The sequence below is a fragment of the Lampris incognitus genome, chromosome 11 (assembly GCF_029633865.1).
Source record: "Lampris incognitus isolate fLamInc1 chromosome 11, fLamInc1.hap2, whole genome shotgun sequence".
NCBI lineage: Eukaryota > Metazoa > Chordata > Actinopteri > Lampriformes > Lampridae > Lampris > Lampris incognitus.
The window spans coordinates 8,881,507-8,888,759 of NC_079221.1; the positions used below are offsets into that span (position 1 = coordinate 8,881,507).

Sequence of the window (7,253 nt, forward strand, 5' to 3'; positions counted from 1 at the left end):
TACTAGAAAAGTGCTATATAAGATGGATTTATTATTATTATTATTATTATTAATTGTATACCTGTTTGTTATAAATAAAAGTCTTTTGAAAAAAAATCTCATAGGAATGAACAGGCGCCATTTTTAGATCTGGCATCCTCTACTATAATACATCCATGGAAGAAATCTACTACTACTACTACTCTCGGTTGCTGCCGTTAGGGGTCGCCACCGTTTCCATCTCTCCCTGTTCTCTGCATCTTCCTCTTGTCACACCAGCCACCTGCATGTCCTCTCTCACCACATCCATAAACCTCCTCTTTGGCTCCCTTTTCGTTTTCCCTGGCAGCTCCATCTTCAACATCCTTCTCCCAATATACCGAGCATCTCTCCTCCACACATGTCCAAGCCATCTCAATCTTGCCTCTCTTGCTTTGTCTCCAAACCATCCAACCTGAGCTGTCCCTCTAATACAGTGTTTCTCAACCCAGTCCTCAATGAACCCCTATCCTGCATATTTTCTTTGCAACCCTGAATAGGTACCTGTTTGTAGTTATTCAACCAATCAGCAATGAATTTTGTCAGACGTTGCACACCTTGCATAATTAAGTGCTGCGAGATGATTGGTCGAGTAAGTACAAGCAGGGCTACCTATGCAGGGTTACAATGAAAATCTGCAGGATAGGGGGTCCTTGAGGACTGGGTTGAGAAACACTGCTCTAATATAATCGTTTCTAACCCCGTCCTCCTTCATCACTCCCAATGAAAATCTTAGCATCTTCAACTCTGCCTGCTACCTTCAGCTCCTTGTTCTTAAGAATATATATATATATATATACATATATATACATGTATGTAAGTATGTATGTATGTATAATCAGAATCCTTTATTTATCCCAGACACTCACACTCTAATAACTAAAAACTAACGAGATACAAGATAATAAAATAGAAACAGAAACAAACAGAAATAAAAGATAAATAAGAAATAGAAATACGAACAAAATATATCAACAAGCATGGTGTACATAACACCCTATCTATACTGCACTACTGCAGCACAAACAAGCAGCACAAACAAAACTCGACAGGGCCAATCCAATGACCATTAACTTCGAGTGCCTGACAGTCTGAGTCTGAGGGAGGAGTTGTAAAGTTTGATGGCCACAGGCAGGAATGACCTCCGGTGGTGCTCTGTGGTGCTTTTGGGCAGAATGAGTCTATTACTAAAAGTACTCCTGTGCCCAACCAGCACGTCATGGAGTGGGTGGGAGACATTGTCCATGATGGCACATAATTTCAACAGCGTCCTCTTCTCAGAAACTGCCGCCAGAGAATCCAGTTCCATCAGAAACCGCCGCCAGAGAATCCAGTTCCACCCCCACAACATCACCGGCCTTGCGGATCAGTTTATTGAGGCTGTTTGCATCCGCTACCCTCAACCTGCTGCCCCAACACACAACAGCAAACAGGAGAGCACTGGCCACCATGGACTCATACCACATCCTGAGCATTGTCTGGCAGATGTTGAAGGACCTGTCTCCTCAAAAAGTAGAGACGGCTCTGTCCCTTCTTGTAGAGGGCATCAGTGTTCTTAGCCCAGTCCAGTTTATTCTCTGTATACACCCCCAGGTACTTCTAGTATTCCACAGTGTCCACACTGACCCCCTGGATGGAGACAGGGGTTACTGGTGTCATGTCCCCCCTCAGGTCAACAACCAGCTCCTTTGTCTTATATATTTCCCTCTCTCACTGTAGTATTTCGGGTAGTGTGTGTCTTCCTCAAGCTCGGGTCCTGTGGGAGTTTGAGGGTTCTGTGCGGTATCGTAGCTGTTCTTATGTAATGTTCTTATTTTTTATACTGACATAGAGACAGTGTTTGGAACTTCTTGCTGGCTCAGCTAGGTGTTTTATTCCTCCCCCCAGTTCCGGTTTGCACACATTACACTGACACCAACAGCTCACCCATATGTATTGTTAACATAAACATCATTACACTTAGGACTGCACTCTTCTGGACAGAGACCTCAGATGTTGTTCCTTGAATCTGCTGGAGCCACTCTCCCAGTTTGGGGGTCACAGCCTGATGTAGCCCTGGGGGGGGGGGTTCAGATTTAACTCCTCAGCCCCCCACCCGAAATATTTTTGACAGTTCAAACAGGAAGTACTTGGGCACAAATTTCTTGTGGCACATCGTTGCATTACTAGTCAAATAACTCTGTCCTTATTTTACAGAGCCCATGAGATCACATGATGGTTATAAATATAAAATTACATAATAAACCAATCGTACAATCATCCTCTTTGTTCGAGAGACATACTTCATATGTTACTTACCTTGCAAGTGTTTGCATTCAATTTGAATAGGACTTTACCTGGGTTTGTTTTTACTAATTGTGATCTCCTAACTGATAAATAAGGTACTTTTTCAAGCCTCAGGAAAAAAAAAGATGAATTTTACAGCAGTGGGGGTTCCTTTTATCTGCGTTTCACCTCTTTTCAGTACTAAATGACTACAGTTTATTGATATGGCATCCTCTTACGTGGCATTCAGTTTTTATCAGTCATGGAATGCAACTTCTCTGTCAGGGTCCTGTGTCCTTGGTTGTTTGTTTGGCATTGACTCAGCAGAACTGTTATTCCCATCTCAGATGTGATCGTAGAGTGAACATTGTCTCTCAATGTACTGACCCCTCGGGTTGTGGTTTCGGCTGTTGTTCGTTTGGACTTGGTTTTGATAGATAATCTCCTGTTGGGCAAACACAGCGAGAGGAGAACTGAATGTTTTGCCAATTCTGAATATTCCAAAAAGAGTTCAGTCTCTGGAAAAGCCTAAACAAAAGCACATGGGAGTTTTAGCACCGATGATGTGCCTCACCCTACTGACCTCTTCCTCTGCTCCTCCGTGTGAAAGGCCATGGCCCTGACTGGAGGTCTGCATCCTGACTTTTCTGCAGAGACATAAAGGAGCCAAGATTCCTACTTTTGCACCATTGACAGAAATCAGGATATCAACCTTGTGATGCTTGAAAGGTTAAAACAGATAAGGATATATAGAGAATATCAGGTAAAGCCCTCCCCTTTCACTCAGGGTACCAGCAAGAGTTAAAGGGAAGGTTTACAAGATGGTTGTGAGACTAGCTATGTTGTTGTTGTATGGTTTGGAGACAGTGGCACTGACGGAAAGACAGGAGGCGGAGCTGGAGGTGGCAGAGTTGAAGATGCTAAGATTTTCATTGGGAGTGATGAAGACAGACAGGACTAGGAATGAGTATATCAGACAGACAGCTCAGGTTGGACGGTTTGGAGACAAAGCAAGAGAGGCAAGATTGAGATGGTTTGGACATGTGTGGAGGAGAGATGCTGGGTATATTGGGAGAAGGATGCTGAGTGTGGAGCTGCCAGGAAAGAGGGGAAGAGGAAGGCCAAAGAGGAGGTTTATGGATGTGGTGAGGGAGGACATTCAGGTGGCTGGTGTGACAGAGGAAGATGAAGAGGACAGGAAGAGATGGAAACGGATGATCTGCTATGGCACCCCCTAACGGGAGCAGCTGAAAGTAGTAGTAGTAGAAGAAGAAGTAGTAGATAGTAGTAGTAGATAGTAGTAAGCAAACTCAAGTAAGCACAATTTTGTTTATATAGCACTTTTAAAAACATACAAAGTGCTTTACACTCCATACACAAAATATGAATCAATACATAAAATAAATTGAATGAATGTGAAAACATGGCATCGGGAGTAACAGACCAAGCTAAAACTGAAACAGAACAGAAGTCAGGGGTAGGAATCTATAAAAAAGCTTGCCTGAAAAGATGGGTTTTAGAAGCCGCTTAAAACAGCCCAAAGATTCAGCGAATCTCATGGATTGGGGGAGATTATTCCAGAGGCTTGGGGCTAAAACTGCAAAGGTGCGCTCACCTTTTGTTTTGCAGTTGGAGTGAGGAACGGATAAAAGACCGAGGTTTGAGGATCGGAGTGGTCGGGAAGTAGAATGAGGAATGAGAAGATCAGAAATATAACTGGGAGCAAAATCATGCAGCGCTTTAAATGTAATCGGTAGTAGTAGTAGTAGTAATTAAGTGGTAGTAGAAGTAGTAGATAGTAGTAGTAGTTGAAGTAGATAGATAGTAGTAGTAGTAATAGAAGTAGTAGTAGAAGTAGTAGATAATAGTAGTAGTAGAAGGTAGTAGAGAGTAGCAGATGGCAGATAGTAGTAGTAGTAGTAGTAGTAGAAGTAGATAGTAGTAGTAGTAGTAATAGAAGTAGTAGTAGAAGTAGTAGAAGTAGATAGTAGTAGTAGTAGAAGATAGTAGCAGTAGAAGTAGTAGATAGCAGATAGTAGTAGATAATAGTAATAGTGGTAGTAGTAGAACTAGATAGTAGTAGAAGTAGTAGATAGTAGTAGAAGTAGTAGATCATAGTAGTAGTAGAAGTAGTAGTAGTAGTAGAAGATAGTAGCAGTAGAAGTAGTAGAGAGTAGTAGATAGCAGATAGTAGATAGTAGCAGATAATAGTAATAGTGGTAGTAGTAGAAGTAGTAGAAGTAGTAGATCATAGTAGTAGTAGAAGTAGTAGATCGTAGTAATAGTAGAAGTAGTAGATAGTAGTAGATAGTAGTAGAGAATATCAGGTCTTCTCTCAGTGCATATAGTTCAATGAGTCTGCAATAAAAAAACAGGCTTTGTTAGTTTGGGACATTAGTATTGTATTTAATATGGATTATGCCTGCACACACACACACGCACGCGCTTATTGTTCCACTCTGGAGAGCGCCCTCTATTGGCAAAAGAGTGGTGGTATTCGAGGTTTCATTAATCCTCTGCTGCTCTCTGCTGGGCTTTCAGACCTCCCTGCACCTGAAGCAGTTACTGCAGCATATCTTAACCAACATCTGACCAGAAATGACAGGATGTGACGTTTGTTCCGCTCTTTTGGCGTTCGTTGTACCTGCTGCAGTATGTTGCACCTATTTTCCGAGAGCTTCAAACCTCGAGATAGGTTATATTTTGGTATTCTGTTCCAGATAAGATTTAAATCTCTGAAGTATCTCACGGGTGTGTTCATCTGATAGCCTGTCAGATGGACTTCTTTGCCTTTCTGTCAATGCAAAGGAAAGACGGGGGTTGTGTCTTTCCTGTGTGCAGCACTGCCATCGCTGATAAACTAGATCCTGTCATCCCAGCCTAACACACGTGGATTCTATTTCTGCAGACCAGCGGCGGGTGGTGCTAAAAAAAAAAAAATTGGGGGGGGGGCAAATTTTACCTTGGCGCGGCACACCTGAAAGCTGCTTTAATGTCCACACAGTCACAGAGTTATTAAGAAGGACAGTGTAGCCTATGGACTTTATCAGGGTTCGTAGACGGTGGATGATTGACAGTCGAGACAAGGTGTTGTGGTGGGTGTGAACATGATTGACAGCCACGAGAATTGTCCAATCACATTAGATCAAAAAACATTAAAACAATACCAGTTCGCTGCCAATAAAAGTGGGAGTGTCTGGGGTGCACAGAGCTGCGTCCCCTGGAAAATCTGAAGAAACCAATCAGAGAGCAGCCTCAGGTCACCTGCTCACCACACGTTATGAGAGCTTAGATAAGGTGTCGTTTGGCCGGCGCCCCTCACCCAGGAAGTACATGTATTCAGACAGAAATCAACCAGATACCATTTGAACCAATATTTAATGGCTGCTGACGGGCGCTCACAGACTGAAAACACTTTTATTTCATAATTATTTGCATTATACAACTAAATTATATTTAACACGATTAAGTAGATTTTCATCTCTTGGCATTTGAAGGGGGCGGTGCCCCAGCGCCCTGTGCTGGCTAGCCGCCATGGACTAGAGACGCTCTACCATCAAACGAATGCAAACGAAGCCATAAATTAAGTACAAACACTGAATAATGAACACCCAACCAACTTTCTGCTTGCAGTCCTTTCTTACCACTTCTTTCTTTACTTCCTCATATGTCAAAAACCAACATTGTACCCCCCCTCACTAACTATAACCTCAAAAGACAAGTACTTTTTCCTGTTCCTTAAATTTGCTCTTAAAGTTACATTTTATAGATTAGAAGAGCCCCCAAACACAAGTCTCAAAGCCGTAACCCAACATCCGTCCGATGAAGTATTACTTTTACCTCCATTCTTTTGGTTCGGTTTGTTTTCATCTCCAGATGTTCATCAGGGTTCCTGCTGTTTTTAGATCATTTCCCAGGACCTCTCCCAGACTAGACCAACTCTAACAGGTTTCCATGACCTCAGTAATATTTCCAGGACCTTTGACTGATTTGATCATTTTCCAGGTGTCCTCCATGACAGGACAAAACTAGTGTATGAAGTTCCAGGTTCTGCAGGACCTGTTAACGCTCAGGGGTTCATTTACCAACGTCCCACACACTGTTTTACATGAAGCAGCAGGTGCTGAGAAACACAAACACAACTTTGTCTTGCAAAGATCACAGCTTAAAAAGATCGCACCTACACACACTTTCTCTCTCTCTCTCTCACTCACTCACACTCACACACACACAAACACAACTTCATCTTGCAAAGATCACACCTTGCAAAGATCACATGTACACACACTCTCTATCTCTCTCTCTCTCTCTCTCTCTCTCTCTCTCTCTCTCTCTCTCACACACACACACATGTACACACATACACACACACACACACACATATGCATACACACAAACACACACACAGCATTGTTTCACCTATAGAGCACTGACTCACACACACACACACACACACACAGTGCAGAGCAGATCAGTTGGTCGCATTCCTCTATACAAGTACACTTTCTTCTCAGTCCCTTACTCAGTTCAAATACACACCACAAAACAAAAACACAAAAATATACTAGCACAACACACACACAGACACACACACACACACACAACGCTGTTTCACCTAGAGAGCACTGATTTTCTCTCTCTCTCTCTCACACACACACACACACACACACACACACTTGCTTACCGCCAGACTATAAAGACAGTGATGCCCACTAGCAGCAGTCCAGTCACAGGGAGGAGTGTGTATGGAAGGAGAACATGATAGGCTGGCTTCTCTACAAAGTCAAAGAAAACACCAACATCACCACCAACATCACCAACATCACCACCAACATCACCAACATCACCACCAACATCACCACCAACATCACCACCAACATCACCAACATCACCACCAACATCACCACCAACATCACCACTAACATCACCACCAACATCACCACTAACATCACCACCAACATCACCACCAA

General features: G+C 42.8%; 1 long non-coding RNA gene across 1 annotated transcript; it reads right to left on the bottom strand.

Moving 5' to 3' along the window:
• Positions 1–840: 840 nt before the first annotated feature.
• On the bottom strand, positions 841–6,439 carry LOC130121245 (uncharacterized). The gene is made up of 3 exons (XR_008811030.1): positions 6,124–6,439; positions 2,867–2,930; positions 841–2,728 (listed from the first exon to the last, which is right to left on the bottom strand). It is a non-coding gene; the product is annotated as an uncharacterized LOC130121245 (long non-coding RNA).
• Positions 6,440–7,253: the final 814 nt, after the last annotated feature.